Source organism: Rhinolophus hipposideros, assembly GCF_964194185.1.
Source record: "Rhinolophus hipposideros genome assembly, chromosome: 12".
NCBI classification, from domain to species: domain Eukaryota; kingdom Metazoa; phylum Chordata; class Mammalia; order Chiroptera; family Rhinolophidae; genus Rhinolophus; species Rhinolophus hipposideros.
This window is the reverse complement of record NC_138058.1, coordinates 76,679,330-76,697,891: the sequence shown is the minus strand read 5'-3', so window position 1 is coordinate 76,697,891 and position 18,562 is coordinate 76,679,330. Positions and strand designations below refer to the sequence as shown.

The following is an 18,562-nucleotide window of genomic DNA, read 5'->3' as shown; positions in this document are numbered from 1 at the left end:
ATAAGCCAAAAAGTTGGGAGGGGAAAGTGCTCGAACTTTGTCTTAAGTCAGACTGTGAAAGGTTTTCAGGTGTGGAACCCTAGATGACAAAGCTTGCATCATTTGACAGGCATGTCACGGGAGTGTGAAGAACTGACAGTGAGGGACAGGTAGGTGCGGAGGGCAGCAGATTCCCGAAGAGGCTGGTGCAGCAGCTCAGGCCGAGGCAACAGCGACCTCCACTGGGCACAGGCAGTGAGGGCGTGAATACAGGAAGGTCAGAACCCGGGGAGCTGCAGCTTAGGAGGAGAGACGTTCCAGTTTGCTTGCTTGCTTGACTTTGTTCCCATGGCAATGTTTTTATCCCTCTTGGAATGTCCCTTCTTTCTCCCTTCAGGGCATTCCCAAAACAATAGGAAATGCTGGCAACATCTCAGCTACCCAAGGCTGTGATTTCCGATGGCACAAACAGAAGCCTGGCTTGGAGTGTAAATGGAAATCCTAGAGCACCCCTGAGAACTAGACAATAATAGTGAACTTGGGAAGGCTCTGTCTGGCAGACTGCTGGAATCTAAAAGGCTATCTGCAGGCATGAGGCTGTGTGCATATCCCGGAAAGACATCGGGAAGGCACGGCAGCAGCCCTTCATCTTTGGGTGACCCTGAGGCCCTGGACCAGCAGGCGCAGACAGAAGGCTGAAGGCACGCAGATGCCCTCGGCCCCGGGTGGAAAATACACAGAGTATTGAGGAAAATCTGAACCACCTTTGGCTGACACTACTTTATATTAATCACATGTGACACCTAGGAAGCCAGGCATAAAAACAAACATATGAATAAGCAAAAGAATTCCAAGAACTTAAAAAGAAAAGAGATACCAAAGAACTTAGTGGCTACACAACTCAGGGTACACAAAATGTACAGAATTTAACAAGACAAATGCAAGGATTATATGCTAAAAACTACAAAATGTTCTTTCAAGAAATTAAAGATCTAAGTAAATGGAAGGACATCTCATGTTAATGTATCAGAAGAGTTAATATTGTTAATATATCAATACTCCCCAAATTGATCTATAGATTCAAGGCAGACTCTATTGAAAGCCCAGCTGTTTTTTTAAATGAAATCCTTAACTTGATTCTACATTCACATGGAAATGCAAGGATCCAGAACAAGCAAAACAATCTTGACAAGGAAAAGCAGAGTTGGAGGAGTTAAATTCCCTGATTTCAAAACTTATCACAAAAAACAAACAAACAAACAAACAAACAAACAAACAAGCAAATAAAACGAAAGCAGTAACCGAGATAGTATGGTTACTGTTTTAAGGACAGATACGTAGATCAACAGAATAGAACTGAGAGTCTAGGAATTAACCATCACATTCATAGTCAATTTATTTCTGACAAAGGTGCCAGAATTATTTAATGGGGGAAAAAATAGTCTGTTCAACAAATGGTGCTGGAACCACTGGATATCCACATGCAAAAACAATGAAGGTGGACTTTTAAATTACACCACATACAAACACAAACTCAGAATGGATCACAAATTTAAGTATAGGAGCTAAAGCTATAAAATCCTAAAAGAAAACATAGAAGTAAATCATATAAGACCAAAAACAAGCAAAAAAAAAACCCCTAAGTTGAATTTCACCAAAATTAAAAACTTGTGTATAACAAATGACATCATCAAGAAGATGAAAAAGCAAAAAAAAAAAACATAAAAAAAGTGGAAAAATATTTACAAATCTTATATTAGACAAGGGACTCACATCCAAAATATGAAAATAATCCTTTTATGCAAAATTAAAAAGACAACCCAATTTAAAAATGAACAAAGGATTTGAATTGACATTTCCCCAAGTAAGATAGACAAACGACCAACAATCCTATGGAAACATGCCAGACATCATCTGACATCAGAGAAATATAAATAAAAAACATGAGACAGCACTTCATACCCATTTTGATGGCTGTTTTATATATAATATATATATATATATATATATATATATATTATATATATATACACACACACCAGGAGTGCCCAAAAAATGTACACAAGTGGTCACTTTGGTCAGCGATGCTCAAGCAGTAGTTCGCCGTAATCAGAAGTGTCTGGACGCTGATGGGAACCACTTTGAGCATCTCTTGTCATTGCAGAAGTCAAACATGACTTGTATTCATCTTTCATTACTGGTATATATTAAGTATTAAAATTAATACTGTTTTTTCCTTTCTTAAAATGTGTATACATTTTTTTGGCACCTCTGTGTGTGTGTGTGTGTGTGTGTGTGTGTGTATACACACACATATACACACACATACATATATATCTGTATACCAGAGGCGATGTGTGACACGGAGCCTTGTCATGATGGAGGATGATTTACGGCACACTTTAAAACACACCTTCTCTCAGCCGTAGCTCACACCCGACTGACTGCATTGAACAAGCTGAAACTTGTCACACACTGTTACTAAGGTTCGATGCGCCACTTCCTGTATTGAAGGTCCCTGCCTTTCCACTGGATGGCACTCGGCAGCAGCAGTCACGGCATTTTGTGATCACAACGGAAACGCTCCGTGTCACACATCACTTCCGGTATGGAAATTTCTGTCAAATAAAAACATTACGGTGTGTCTTCATCCACCTTATTCACAGGGTCTGGCACCGTGCGACTTCTGGCTCTTCCCCAAAGTCAAATGACCATGAAAGGAAAACGTTTTGAACCGATTCAGGACATCGAGGCAGCCACGACAGCACAACTAAAGACACTCACGAAAGAGGACTTCCAGAACTGCTTCAGAAAGTGGCAAGAACGATGGGTTAAGAGAGTTCAAAGTGAGGGGGGTATTTTGAGGGGGATTAATGGTGACGTGTCTTTTACTGTAATACATGTTTTTATTTTAAACATTCACCGTAGTGTTTGATCACACCGTATATGTAAATAACAAATGATGGTAAGGATGTGGAGAAACTGAAACCCTCAGACATCGCATGTGGGGATGTAAAATAGTGTAGCTACTCTGGTTAAGAATTTAGCAGTTCCCAAAAATGCTAAACATAGAATCAACATATGACACAACAATTTCACTTCTACCCAAGAGAAATGAAAACATATCCACAAAAAACTGTACCCACGTGTTCATAGAAGCATTATTCATAACGGCCAAAATGTGGGAACAACTTAAATTGCCATCAACTGATGAAGGCACAGTGACCCGCAGCACAGGTGCAATGGAAACCACTCACCCAGAAAGAAGGAATGAGGTTCTGGTACATGTTGCCCATGGATAAATCCTGGAAACGATGCCAAACGAGAAAAGTCAGTCACAAAAACTCATAGTCCCATTCCATTTATTTGAAACATCCAAAATAGGGAAATTCATAGAAGCAGAAAGTAGGTCATCGGTTGCCAAAGGCTAGGGGAGGGGACTGCTCTCAGGGACCGGGTTTCTTTTTGGCATGTTGTCAAAGTTCTAACATTGGATTATGGTAAGAATTGCACAGCTGTGGATATACTAAAAAGCACTGAATTACAAACTCTTAATGGGTGAATATGATTATATTGAGACTTGGAAAAATCCTCAATGAAGGCCTAACAAATATGGGTTTCCATTGGAGAGAGAAAAGATAGGGTGGGCTCTTTCTCTTGTCAGTGGCATGTTCCATTTCAGTTTCTAAAATTCATCATTGGGCATAAAAATGCTCCATAGGTGGGGAATGATTCTTGACTCTTCCTTCCCACTCTTCCAACTGCCCGTCAGGGAAACCTCTGTGTGACCCATGGTGGCCTAGATTGTCTCCTCGATGGTGCTGACAGAACTACCAATAGATTCAACATGGTGGCACCAAGCGGTTCTTATGTGTCCTGAATTAAACTAATGTATATGGTTCTGTCACTAGCCATTTGTTTGTACATTCACTCATTCACTCAGCTAGGCATTCAGTTGTTAATAAACACTCAGCTCTGTACTGCTTCCTGGGGCAAGATCACTGGAAAAAGACTCAGGAAACCAAAAGTCTAGTCCCAGAGGCTTGGGGATGCTTCTCAACCTCTCCATGTCGCAATTTCCTCCAATGTGAAATCGGAGGGATGGGCTGCATGACAGCATCTATTAATTGGCATGTTGTGAGGATATGACGCTGTCGACACCCCGTCACAAACACATGTACACACACACGCACGCATGCATGTACAACATACTACATACAGCATTCCATGAAACGTAATGGCAGGAAACACCTGGGACTCACCTACAAATGAAGACCCTGAGATCTGGGGGCTTGATTCAGTCACTCAAGCTTTCAGAGAAAGCATCAAGGTGGGGCTGAACCAAGCTTCGCTTGACATGATGGAAGTTTTAATTATAGGAGAGTTCAGTCCAATTCATTTGTTCATCCTTTAAAGAGTCATTTTTAAAAATGCTCATTTTTTTCAGATTTTACATCAGCAAATAATGATGCCACGAATAATGACTGTCCACCATCACATTTCTTATGGCAAGACCACACCTTGGAATTCTGATCGGCACGCTGCTGCCATTTGTCAAGAATGTTTCATTTTAGATATAGCTCAGAAAGGATTTAAATTCATCACCGAAAAAGAAGAACAATGTTCCCAAATGCAGCACCGAACATTTATACTAATACGACTCCTATGTGAGAATGCTTTCTTGGAACTTAAAAATCAATCGTCCCACTTGGGAGGGCCAGAGTTGCAGAAAGAGCGCACTGTGATTTTGTCATAATGGCATTCCTGCAGCCCAGGTTCGCACTGAGGACAGATGTTTCAAGTCTTTCAGAAAACAGGGCGACCTCCCTAAGGTTTCCCCAGATGGGGAGGGAAGATTGTTTCATGACTAAGAATCAAAGCGGTGGCTTTCGGACAAGCTGTGTAGCACCAACCCCACTGCCCACCTCCCTAAGCCAAGTCTGCCCTTGCCCAAGACCCCATCCCTGCCTGGGGCAGAAGAGCTTCGCAACAAAGCTGCAGCTGGCACCACACGCCAATGCAGCCCCTCTGGTGGTCTGACCGAGGTTTCTCAGAGAGAATGGCCCCGCAGCATGGCCCGGGAACAGTGACTCGCCATGAGAATTCAGATCCTGAAGGTACACACGAGCTGTCAGCTCTCTGCTAGGATGACCCCACTACCGCTGTCAGGGACAACGCAGAAGGTGCCTTGTTGAATTTTCACGCACACACGCGAAGCCAGTTGGAATACTTCTGCTTTGAAGAGATGTCTGCTGTAGCCCTGCTGGCGCTTTCTCACCTTTAGGCGCTGATACTCGTGGGTGCCAACCCTCACTCAGCTTCCCTCTGAGGAGCAACTAGTCAATTGATGAGGGTTGCCAACCAATCCGAGTTCCCAACAGGCAATGCAGTTGGCAGCAGGACGCATGTATGTGTGAGGGACGTGCTGCAGCCAGCGTGATCTGACCTCTCTGCCATCACCTTTCTCTGGGTGGGACAGACACGGGCAGCTGAGGCAGACAGCCTCATCCACAATGCAGCCTGCAGCTGGTGAATTAACTGCACCAAACTGGCTGGAATTCTACCCGTCACCTGCAACTGCCACCCACCTTGCCTGTGAGGTAGTCAGTTCCCATAGGAAACTGGTTTCATCAAAGTCTGAAATCCTAAAATTTGGCAGAGTTCAGCAGCAAGATGTGAGAAATCAGACACTGTGGAGGAAGACAGGATTGATGAGAAACGAAACAAGTCAGCCCTGGTACCGGGGGTGTGGGAAATGTGGGAAACGAGAGTGTATGGGGGAGGTGGATTAATCCACAAAGAAGCTGATGGATAACTACCCTCCACAGCGGACCCTGTTGTCTGCGGGAGACACGTTACAAGCGTCTACCTGAAGCTGTGGAAAGCCCTGAACCCTATATATGCTGTTCTTTCCTGTACATACTCACCTTTACACTTACAGGAAGCACATTATGGCTTTTCTGCGTATCTGAAATATCAGCATCACTGTTGTGCTTAAGGCCACTATTAAGGAAAATAAGGGCTACTAGAACACAAGCACTGTGACACTGTGACAGTCAATCTGGTAACCGAGGTGACTAAGTGACTAATGGGTGGAGCACCTAGAGCGTGGAGATGATAGACAAAGGGATAATACACATCCCAGGTGGGACAGAGGGGGACAGTGGGAGATTTCATCACACTATTCAGAATGGCACACAATTTAAAACTTATGAATCGCTTATTTGTGGAGTTTTCCATTTAAGATTTTCCTGTCCCAGTTGACCGCGGGCAACCGAAACCGTGGACTGCGTCACTGGATGGGGGGACTGCTGATATACAGGGCATCTTGGTAGAGATTGAAAGGGCTACTAAGGAACAGAAAATTCAGACCCTGTCCTCAGAGAAGGTGGGAGGCCTCCACCCCGCCCCTTGCAGGTGACTCCCGTCCCCAGCTGCCCCCCCCCACGTGGAATGCCCTGTCCTGATGGCTGCTTCTAAAGGACAGAGTATGACGAAAAGTCGTGAGCTGTCCCTCGCAGATCAGGTAACACACACTAGCTCACCTTGCTGGAGACCTCCCTGACTTGCGTGCTTGCTCGCATGGGGCTGCTCGGCCAGGCAGAGAGAGGGGCCTTCACCCAGCAAGGAGCCGAGGCCTTGGCCCAACAGCCTGTAGGGCACCGAGCCCTGCCGACGTCTCCTGACGGGGGGACGTGGACCCTGGCCCAGTTGGAACCTGCCGTGACTGTGGTTTCAGCTGCCACCCTGACTGCTGCCTGGCAGACCCGGAAGCCGATGACACTGTTAGCATTATCTGTCTGGATAATAAATATTGAAGTTAAGAGAAATGGACACGTTGGGGGCGCCAGGCATCACTGTATACCAGTCAGGAAGGCAAAACGCTGCAGTGAGACACGTGCTGAGAACACACAGACAGTACTCCACGCAAGGCGGTTCTATTGCCAGCAGAGCACTCAGACAACTGAGCTCTTACGCCAACCTGCGTGAGCAGGCATACACCGTTAGCCTGGAAACTAAAATGTATCATTCGGGTATTTTAAGCGTTGTGATGTTCAATAATCCAAGAGGAGGAAAAGGAAGACAGAAGCTCACGATGACTCGGTAACGGCAGCCTGTGAACACGCCCATGTTTGTGAGGGCATGCTCACGCCAGGTCTGCATGTCTGGCGCCACCTTCCTTGGCCACGCAGCAGCTCTGTCTCTACCTCTGTACCAGGCAGGTATAGATGTCTAACCTGCAGATGGTCATGAAGAGCTGTACCTGAAGGCACCCAGCAGAACGCTCCCAGGTGATGAGCAGTACATAAACACAGTGTATTATAACGGCAGAGCTGAGCCACAGAGCGTGAGAATTGCAAGACCAGAGGGAAAAGGCCCTTTGTGGAGAAGACTTGTTTGTTTCAGCGTGGACACCCCAGAAGGGAAAGTAAGGAATGAATGAATTTCTCCGAAAGGCAGAAAATAAAACATGTCAGAAAGCCAGTACAGGAGCCAATGAAATGGCATCGAAACATCACAGACTTTCTCTTCTTCAGAAAGTTGTTAACATACAAAATCGAAAAAACAAGAAAATCCCAATAAAGATTTCTGTTTTAAAGACACCGCCATGTGAGTTCCAGTCTTGGTGCTGAGACCTGTCCGTGACACTGAACTCCCAGCGGGCTGCTGACCAGAGCTGCTGGGGAGGGCAGCTGACTCAGGCATCTAACTGGGACCTCTGGGAGGACACCGTGGGGACCAGACCATTTACGTCCAAGCTGCAGTAAGAGGAGGTCACGTTTGAAAAGGGTTCATTGACTGAAACAAAGGACAGTGAGTTCTGAAAGCACCACTGTGCAAGATCCTGTGTATTCTGCTTCTGTTAGAGCCTCCGCACTGGCCACCGTGCCCAGACACCAGCTTCTGCGTGAACAGTACTTCTGAAGAAAGACCGCAGTCGGCAATTTGAACTGAATAATTACAACCAGTTTGTGAGGTTCATTTCGTAGCCTACTACGTGTACACCTAAAACTAATATAATGTTGTATGTCATCTGTAATTGGAAAAGAAACTAATTTAGAAAACGCAAGTTCAAAGGACACGTTTTATTTCTTGATCAAACCACAAGAAAACAATTTTTCAACTAACTTACATATATAGACCGAATTCTACCTAGAAATATTTTTCTAGTTTTTTTCTACAAAACAGATTGTCAAAAGAAATATTTTTGTTATTTCTATTAAATGTTAACACATTTACCTAATAAAGAACACGATTAACCATGGGACATGAACTCTGCTAAGACACATCAGTAGAACAGAGCTACGAAAACTGATTTCACAAAAAAGAAAAGAATCCTCTGATTTTACACACCGAAGGATTATGAAATATACTCTTATGTGGAGTTTACAAAAAAAAGGTCAGGTTGAAAGAATTTAACTCTGAGAACTTCTTGGGTCTATTTGCTCCGGTGTGAAAGCACCGTGAATCTCACTTGCAACATGCCAGTTGCAATGAGGTGTGCAGATGAAAACTGTGTGGTCCCACTGGAAGTGCCGCAGGACAGCTTTCCACTGTATCCCAAACTGCTGCGAGGGTTACACGCACGGGGTGGGCACTGCAGGGGCCGTGTCAGCAGACTTATCTATTCTCTTTCTCTTATTAGGTCTTTCCTAACAAAGCTAATAAGGCTAGCAACTTAGTCAATGATTAGTGTAGACAAACATGAAAGAAACAGAAATCATGACGGTGTTTCATGAGGGGCTGTTGGGAGATGGAATCTAGAAAAGACATGATATCAAATGCTATTTCTGTGATGTGTGCAATAAGTTTTAAAACATCAGCAGAGTTTAGAAAGGGGAGAGCTGGGAGAATCTTGTGCACCCCCTCAGTCCAATCTTCTCATTATGCAGACGTTCAGAAGGTAAGAGCCACACGAGGTAGTGGGGGCGGAGACAGCTCACAGCTCACAGGCCTGGGTCAGTTCTCTCTCCCCTCCCTTCTCTTTTTTCATTATGGTCATTTCATTGGGCCAGTTATTTACCTTTTCTATCTGTGAAAAGATTTCACAATACATTCACAGTCAGAGTTACTGTGAAAACTAAGAGAAAATACACCTGAAACACACCTGACATCAATTCTTCCCCTTAAGACATTAAAAAAGTGGCAGAGCCTCAGCTAGAATCTGTGTTGAATCAAGCTGTTTCTGCTGGATAACTCTACAACTTAGCACGTCCAGCTGATTCTCATTATTCTCCGTCGTCTTCTTCTCAGTAGTCCCTGGGAACTATGAATTCACGAACACTGAACAACTGCTCGTGGGGAAATGCAGGTTTAGGGTCCTGCGGGCTTCTGGGCACAGCATTTCTTGTCACCCAGTTAACATACAAGCTGTGTGTACGTACGTACACACACACACACACACACACGTGTTTGATTCATTCGCCTGGACCTCACAGCCAACAGCATGCTAGCTAGCTCCACCTGGATGCGCTCAGTGGGCCTCCCAGGGCTCTTACACGAAGCGAGGAGCATGGGAAAGCACTTGAGCACACTGCTGGGCCCACTGTCAACAGAGAATCACCAGTAAAAACAAAAGCGGGACGTATGGCACTAAATGGACCATGAAAAGGACAGTTTCCAGTGTGAGCTGAGGCCGGCAGGCGAGTCCTGCCTCGTTGCACCTCGGCTGGAAGCACGTCCGTCTGACGACGCCGATTTGTAACTGCCCTGCTTGTGCCCATCAGTGACCATGAAAGTGCCATGAGTACTGATTTGGGGGCTAAAATAAATTTTTACAAACCAGCAAATTTGCAAATAAAGAATGTGTGAATAATGAGGCTAACGTGTGCTGGAATGAAGATGGGGTGAAACGACTTTATTTTTGCAATTTTCTTCGGATGCATTCCCAGCGGTGTGTCTTCCTTCGTGTGCGGCACCGCAGTCATTTAGATGACGAGGATCACACGTTCAGGAAGTTCAGGGGCCAGTATTTAGCCACTTTGCTATCTCTACTCTTTGGGGTGAATGTGTCACCGAGAAGCCCAATGTCTGCAGCGTCGGCTGTGCATTCTTAAGTTTGCCGTGACTCTTAGTCATTAAATAGTAACTCAACGTGAAGTCATGAAACTTGATACATTCTACTTGAGACAAACAAGAAACACCCAGCATGAATGAAAGTGGAGACCTAGAGGTCATGGGAGAAGAGCCAAGTTTCAGGGGCCTCCGCAAGTGAGCCAGGTCACAGGGCTGGGTGACCCTCCTGGCACAGGTGCAGGGACCCCAGGGCACCGGGCAGAGAAGCCCATGTGCAGAACACGGAGCCCACATGCCCGGCCCTCTCCAGAGAGGGCGGGGCTTGCGGCCGCTGCCCTGACAAGGGCCTGGATGTCGCTGTTGCCGCCACTCGCTCTGACGCGGCCACAGTGCTGCACGTGCTGAATGCTCGAGGACTGCAGTTCATTGCTCTGACAAGACCCTGCTTGGGCCCAAAGCGCCTGGCCGCGGGTCAGCCCTTCCTCCCCCATCAGGCAGCAGCCTGAGAACCTCCAGCTGTGGCTGCTGAGTCACCACCCAGGGGAGAAGGTCTGAGTTTTCCTTTCACCGTGAAGAAGAGCTGATGTCTCCTCCAGCGATGTTTGCCTGTGGCCTGTACCTGCAGGCTAGGATCAGGGGAGTCGCAGGGAGGGGACAGAGGCCTGGGCTCTAACTAAGAGGACTCCGGTTTCTCTCTCGTCTCAATAAGGCTGTGACTTGAGGCGGATAGTCCCACCCCCAGAAGCACCGGTGACCTCAGGGAATAAAGAAGACATGAGGTCCACGTGGGCCTGGTGCGCCGGGCGCTCCTTCCAAGTGGCAGCTGGCCTGTGTGGCCCTTGGCACCCACCACTGCGCGGTCACTCTTCTGGTTGAAACCCGGGATCGGACACATCGCTGGGCCACTACCCCCAAGTGTCACCTGAAGAGAGAGTAGGGCAGGGCTTCCGCACCTGCGCCGCCGAGCGGCTGGCGGAAGTGGATGGTTATGGCTCATGCTGTACAGCGCACCAACAATCGGGTGCTTTTCCCCCCCAGCGGTTTTCACAGACACCCTATGCATACCTCATAATTGAATTTGTAATTTAAATATTCCGATTAGAAACCACCAGTGAACATTTCTTAATCACAAAGGAATGACGACAGCAGATATTAACTGATTTTTCTTGAGGTCAGAAATAAAAGATACTGAACCAGGACTTACATTTGTCTCACAAACTTTCTAGTCGTTAACTTGGCCGAAGCCGACCATCCTGGTCTCAGGGCTCCTTGAGCCATCTAGTGCTCGGCTCTCCAGAATCTCCCGCGAGCAGGAACTCCCTGGATGGTGGGTGGGAAGCTGGCTGTGCCGCTCGGGCATTCAGCCACCTGAAAAAGCTGCGCCTCCTCTGCAAACGTCCAGACACACTGCCACCAGTAGTGCACCCCCTTCTTCCACATGGTCGGCATACATGGGCACTAACTCATTCCTCCTAGGCAATCGCGCAGCTGGCACACCGCTCCTTGACATCTCCTGTGCCTGGGTCGACCCGGCGCAGACTTCCCCAATTCCCCTCCGTGGCTATAACTGTCAGCTCTGCCCATCTTCAAACAGCGCAGTGAACAGCTGCTGTCCTTTATTCCGGACGGGAGATCTCTGGAGGGCACCAGGCCGAGAGCAGGAACGGCAGAGTCCACTCCTTCCACTGATAGGTCTGAACTGTGGGTGTGGACACAGTTTGAAAAGATTTCCCCTCTGGCTCACATTCATGAGGACCTACTGTGTGCCAGGGAGGGAGCTCGAGTGAGAGACCACTGACCTCAGTGGAGGTGCTGGATTCGCTTCTTGAGCACAAGTCCCTAACTGTGCGTTTTCTCAGGCACTTCCTCTTGGGAGCTGTGTGCCCCACATCGCCGGGGGCGCAAAGGCCTGCTGCACGTTGGGGAAGGCCCCCTGCCTGGGTGGTGGCAGGGCTGTAGGCACTCTCTCCTCCTGGCCGGGTCTCTCCTGTCTGCGTCTCCACAGACTCGCGCTCTTCACCTTCTGTCCAGCGGTATCCAGCTCCCTGCAGCTGCGGGGAGAGCCAGGCCTCCCCTCCTCCTTCCCAGCACTTGCAGCCTCCTGTCCTCTGTCTGCGGCTCCTTTTCTACTTCTGCATTGGTGACATCGGGAGGCCGTGGCCGTCACCCTGCTCCTGTCGCCGTTTGTTGCTTCTTTGACCCACCAAAGTGCGGTTCTTCTGATTCTGTATCACCACTACACCAAAGTCCTCCGATCTGCCAGTGCTTTCTGTCCCTTCCCCCGGGCACCTCTCCCCATTTTGGTGGCATTCCCTATACTTGTTGGTGTGGCCATTTCCTCTCTGGAGACCAGCTGGCCGCACGGTGCGGTCCTCCTACATCAAGTGAAGACTCCGCTTGTGCAGGGCTTCCCAGCGTTTCACGGCCTGTGCTGCACCTGGGCCTGCAGACTGGACCACATAGGTGGCCCTGAGGCAGCATGCCTGTGACCAGCTGCTCCCCGCATTCCGTGGCACCGTGGGAGGACAGCCTACTGTGTCCTGGAGCAAAGGCCAGGAGGGCCGCTCTCTGCACAGGAACAACTCACACATCGCCGGACAGACTGCGGATGTGTGACTTATTTAAGCACACCCTCCTGTCTGCCTCCAGGAGCATGCTGCAGCCCCTGGGCCACAGCCTTGTCCCCGCACACCTCGCCAGCTGCCGCGCAGTCCTGGGTCAGCAGGACCTTTCCCAGCGCTGTCTTGGATGGTCCAGCCCCCATCACGTGCCCTTCACGTGAACGTCCACCTTCCCCAGCACAGGGCAGACCTGCTGAGGACAACCCTGCGCTCAGTGTCATCTGAGCAGGGCCACACCCGGGGTTAGTGAGAGCAATCCAAAGGCACGACCACCTTTCAGCCCAGAGCCCAGCGCTGCCAGAGGCTTTACACAACCAGCCCAAAGACGTGCGTGGGCTGTGGATGTTCGTGCTCACGTACTCGTGTAACTACCCTATGCTCACACAGAGACAGGAGATGGGAACTCTCGGAGCCCCGACTTCACAACAGCAAGGTCTCCCAAATGCTTACGGGGTACACCTAACAGTCTCGTAAATAAACTCGCTGATGGGCTACCAGGAGCCTCCTTTCTCATGGGCTTTTACTGTTTATCTTTCAGGAGACAGACACTGTCCTTTTAATACCACCCCTATTTTATGCTTTTAGAGTCTGAACACAGGGTCTGAACATAAAAGACTGTGATGAGGGGATGAGAGCCGTGCGCACCAGTCTCAAGTCACACATGCTGGGACTCCACATCACGTGTCCCACAAGCCACGCACAGTTCACACACATTGTGCATGCCATCCTGGACCATACGTGTAGGTGAAATCTAGCTGGCAGCTGTGCTCTCAGGAAACACTGGCCACACTGACAGGCACTCACGGCGTTGTGACCAGCGAGAGAGGCAGCACACCGGAGTCTGCTGGCAGAGGGCGGGGCTTGTGCTAAACATCGCACCAACTTCAGGACAGCTCCTGCAACAGAGAAACTGCTGGCCCACCGTCTTCCCAGGTAACACATGACAGCCTTTGTAAACATAAAGAAAAAGGAACCACAACAAAGCCTCATTTGATAGGCCACTTTGTTGTGCTTAAGATGTGCGACCATGACAGAAATGCAAGCAGCAGGAAAAGCAGGGTCTGTACGTGACCTCTGTCTGCACCTCTACACTGGGGTTAAATTAAGTGGCACAAGCAGCTTCCGAAGATAGGCAGCAGGGGCTGCAGAGACAGGACCAAGAGCTTCACGACCTGCTGAAAACCCCACCCCCAGCACCTGCTGAAAGGTGTGGGGCAGAGACCGAAATGGGCTCCACATGGCAGAAAGCAGACCCAGCCCACCAGGGACCCCGGCACTTAATGCAAGCCCACGAGGCCATCGTTAAAAGCACTAGTGGTCTGGAAACAAAGACAGACGCACTGCAGGGCAGCCCGGCCGCTCTTGCCGAAGGCCTCAAACCTGCTTCTTTCGTTCACCGTTCCCTCAACAACATGGTTCTTTGCCTAAAATGTTCACTCACAATTGAAGTCACTGATACGCCTTGGCTGACACCCCTGTTAGTTTCATTTTCTCAGATTCTTGACTTTGACCTGTTTATTGCGGAATCATCTGCTTTAACCAGAAGAAACTGAATATGTCGCTTTCAGTCCTGCCAGAGGATTGTATGCTTCAATGTTGGACCCATTTGTGTTTTATCATCTTGGGGAAAAATGGAGGGATGATAAGAAATTAGGAAACCATCATCTGACACATAAAGGCCTCTGAAAGGTTCCTGGCAAACAGGTCTCAAAATAGAATCTCCTTAGGAGAAGTCGCGCAAAGAAAAGCTCTCACGTCAGACTCCACCCCCCATTCCCCAGGGGGGCCCATCACAGCACGACTGACATCAGGGCTTCAGAGTTCATCGTTATGGAGTGTGGTGAGAATGTGGCACGCAGACATTTATTTACTCACCCAAATGCATTCTGGTTCATTTTAAGCTCTGATGAAAAGATCCTAACAAAGACGGAAAACAGTACAGCTGTTTTGTATGGCTCCCCCAAGTTCGCCAACATCAAAGGGACTCCTGCTGGAGGTCAAATACACAGCCATGCAGCTGAGGTGGGAGTTTTATACCTGCACGGATCTCAGGAAGACTAGCAGTCTTCCTTCATCTACACAAAGTCTTCCGTTTTCTTCTGGGGACTCTGAGTGGGCAGGTCTGCCTGCTGGCATATATAGATGGAAATCCGGGAGCCTAAGGAAACTGAGAAGACCCATGATCCATGGGAAAGAGCCGCATCTGCTGAGGGGCCTGGGCTGTGCAGCCCTGCCCCACACTAACGGGGCCCAGACCCACCCTCCCTGATGCAGGGCTTCTCCGCTTTGGTGACAGGAAGGGATGGGAGTGCAGCCAGTGGCAAGTCGCTTCTAGTCTTTGACTTGAAACAGTCTAGGAGAACAGGGAAAGAGTGAATGCACAAACCAGTCTGGGAAAGGTGAGCCCACAGCAGAGGTTCTCCACAGAGGTCTGACTGGGCCACAGCAGGGACACTGTCCACGGAGGTCTGACTGGGCCACAGCGGGGTCACTGTCCATGACGATGGGCAGCACAGGGACGGTGGCTGTTTTGCCGTGACATCAAGGGACAGCAGGGTCTCCCCTCTCCCTCGCCTTCTGTGGCGTACATATCGGCAATAAGGGAGACCCTGACAACTCAGCCAGGAATCTTGAGGAAACGGAGCGGCCCAGCAGGATGGGAGCTCAAAATAAAAGTTTTAGAAAAAAATGTTATAACATTTGCACACACACAGAAGAGACAACTTAATTCACATTTTTTTATTTAGTTCTCTAGTGCCTGATCTGGTCATTTCTGGTTATCTCACCTCCACTGAAGCCATTTCTGTCCTTGGCATTCATTCTCTCTTGCTTTTCTCAACCAATCCATACTCATTTAATTAGTCTCTTTAATAAAGTCCTGGCCCCAAACTCATACAGGGAAGTACAAATAAAATACTGCCTCGTATGTCCACACTGAACCTAAGACTACATTAAATGTTGACCTAATTTAGTAACATATTTGCTCCCCTTTGGATAATAAGGAAAAGAAACTCAGCACAACAGTACATAGACTGAGTATTCAGCACCCAGGCCCGATTGGAGCACGGCGTCTGCACTGCCCAGCTCAGCGGTGTCTTTCTGGGTCAGATGGGGCGCGGACTCCACACCTTCCAGACAGTAGCCCAGCAACATTACCCACTGCCCTTCAGTAGAGTTGAATATAGAATCACCGTAATCTTAACATAATTCCTGATTGGATTTGATTGATGTTTTGTATATTATGTATATGTCTCTGGACATAGGCCTTGAGAAAAAATGAGTTCCATATCGAAGCTTTAAAGAAAGTCACTTATGTGTAGTAGGTATTCTCTCTCACCCATTAGCAGAGTGAGAGACTAGCGTGTAATTTCCAAATAGTTAGGCATGGAAGCTTCAGTGTCCAGGACCGGATCCTCCTATGCTATCCACGTGACCAAATGCTGGCCGTTTAACCCCTGAGTCGTGTTTTCAATATATGTAAAATGAAATTTTAATTATAAAATAACTGTGAGTTCTATCAGGCATTAAATCCATCTATCCATCCATCCATCCGTAGATAGGGTTGTTTAAGGACTAAAAGAGATACCAGATGAGAGGGGGGCTGGGGGATGGATGAAAAAGGGGAAGGCACTAAGAAATACAAATTGCCAGTTATAAAAGCAGTCATGGGGCTGGATGTAAGACCAGCATAGGGAATATAATCAATAATATTATAATAACTACGTATGCTGTCAGGTGGGCACTAGACTAATCAGAGCGATCACTTCATAAGTTATATAAACGTCTAATCACTATGTTGTACACCTGAAACTAATATAATTTCTTTTTAAATTTAAAAAGAGATAACACATTTAAAGTGCTTTATATAATGTGCTTGGAACGTCGTCTGTTGCATAAATTGTAAAATGGTAGCTATTACTGCGGTACCTCATGTGAGAGGGGTCACCAGTCATAACCTTTCTCCAAAAACAGGATCTGTGATTAGGTTTCTCCATTCCAGACACGTCGGTGGTTCTCAGCTGCCACACAAATGAAGTGCACGTATTTTCCTACCGGAATACCCTTGCCTGGGTCATGCATCTAAACACCCTTCCTTATCTCCCCCTATGGCTGTCATTTCCTCTGAATCCTGACAGGCCATACTGATCATACCCCTGTATGAACCTGTTTCCTAGTCATTTTTATGCTTCTTGTAGCCTCCTAGATCTCCCCTCTAAGAAATCTCACTTGTTTGTACAAGACCCTGGCACAGTGTCACATACGTAGTTGGTCATCAATAAATGCTTGAATAACATCTCAAAACTGTTAAGAATTATAATTTACTCACTCTTCTGAGTCACTGATGAAACATGAATATTTTATTTTTAAATTAAATTTTCATAGGTAAGTCGTTTTCATGGTTTAAAACCGAACCTCAATGGTGATCTAGCGTGAAAAATCTTCTCCCTTCCCAGCCTCTCGTCACGTGCCTGGTCCCAAGCCCTGCTGCATAGGCACACGTCGTCCTCAGTTTCTCAGTTCCTCCCAGAGACTGTCTGCATGTCCAAACAGAAACCACAGCCATTCTCCCTTCTGACCACACACACTGGCCTGCTACTCGCCATTCTTCTATGTGCACTCTCCACCGGGAGTACATATTGAAATACACGCATATGCATATTCAAATCCTGTGGGCACCCACAGATTATCTAGCGAACTGAACCCAAGAGCACTGGGGCCTGGGTGGGTTAAGCCAGTGGCCCGGGTCACAGTGGCGCCCAGGTCACAGTGGAGCCCAGATTTCTTGCATCTCAGTGGGAGCGCTTCTCCCCATCCTGCATGGAACCCCAACCTACGACTAGTTCTGGCTCAGCGCATCCACAGATGAATGTCAGTCAGTACCTCGGTCCTGGACAGGGTGGATGTGGGAGACTGATACCACGCAGGGTCCTAATGGCCAAAGCGCCCCCAAATCCCTGCACCGCGAGCCCCGCCGGGCACTGACAGGAACATCCCTGCACTAGGTGCTAACCACGGGCCTTCCGTTGCCATGGACACCACCCCAGGGGAGGTTAGCAGATTCCTGCACACGGTCACATGTGCCGAGGTGTGCGTGCTCCCCATGGACTCCCAGGGGGATCTGCGTGTGGTGACCTACACGGGAGGGGCTAGTGTTTGGGGTGGGGAGCGTCAGCCAGCCCTGCAGCAACGCAGTGACCGGCAAACACATTCACAGTGGCCTCCACAGGGACCCGATTTGAAAACGCAGCCCCTCCCCTTGCCAGCCACCGTGAGCTCATCCCCACGGTGCCAGGCCCCTCCGCAGACTTAACCCCTGCTTGTCCTCAGGACAGCGCAGGCCACCGTGTGCCCCCTGCCCCGCAAAGCAGCACATTCTCCTCTTCCCCAAACACGGCCTCAGGGTGCCCGGAGGTGCCTGCGTGGCCCTGGGGCTGAGTAATGGCCAGGCCGTCAGCCAGCGTGCAACAAGGGCGTCGTGGGCTAAGGCCAGGAGCTGCTGTGTTAGGCGACACGTCCCCGGACGGCACCTCGTGTCCTCCGCACAGCCCTCGGTGGCCTCTGCCGTGCAGGGGGCTTTGCTGGGCCACAGGCTCTTCACCAGCATGGTCGCCAAGGACCCGCCCGGGGCTCGGGCCATCCTCCAGCCGCTCAGGACATCTGACCAGTTACCTTCAACTCGCACTTTTCCAATCCGTTTGCAGGAAGGCATGACATAGGCGCAGACTGTCTTAGGGCGGCCGCTCCGGGACGGACGGAGCAGCGCCGGGCTCCTCCGACACAGAAACACAAGGGCATCTCCCTGGTTTGACAGGCAAGTGCTGTGGTGCGGGGTCCTTTGCATCCAGGAGAAGTGAAGGGGGCGACTGAGGGAGAGGCGGACACAGAGCTCAACGCCACAGACGCCCTGGGAGTGGAAACGGCTTCTGCACCCACAGTCACGGGCA

At 48.7% G+C, this 18,562-nt stretch overlaps 1 protein-coding gene across 16 annotated transcripts in view; it reads right to left on the bottom strand.

Moving 5' to 3' along the window:
* MYT1L (myelin transcription factor 1 like) overlaps positions 1-18,562 on the bottom strand; it is a 368,814-nt gene that overhangs the window by 192,457 nt on the left and 157,795 nt on the right. Inside the window, exon 1 of one of the 16 annotated variants that reach the window (XM_081067990.1) lies at positions 13,422-13,493. The exons of the other annotated variants lie outside the window; for them this stretch is intronic. The gene's annotated coding sequence lies outside the window, so the exon portion shown is untranslated. Of the gene's footprint in view, positions 1-13,421; positions 13,494-18,562 lie in introns of those variants that run through there. 16 annotated transcript variants of the gene reach the window in all.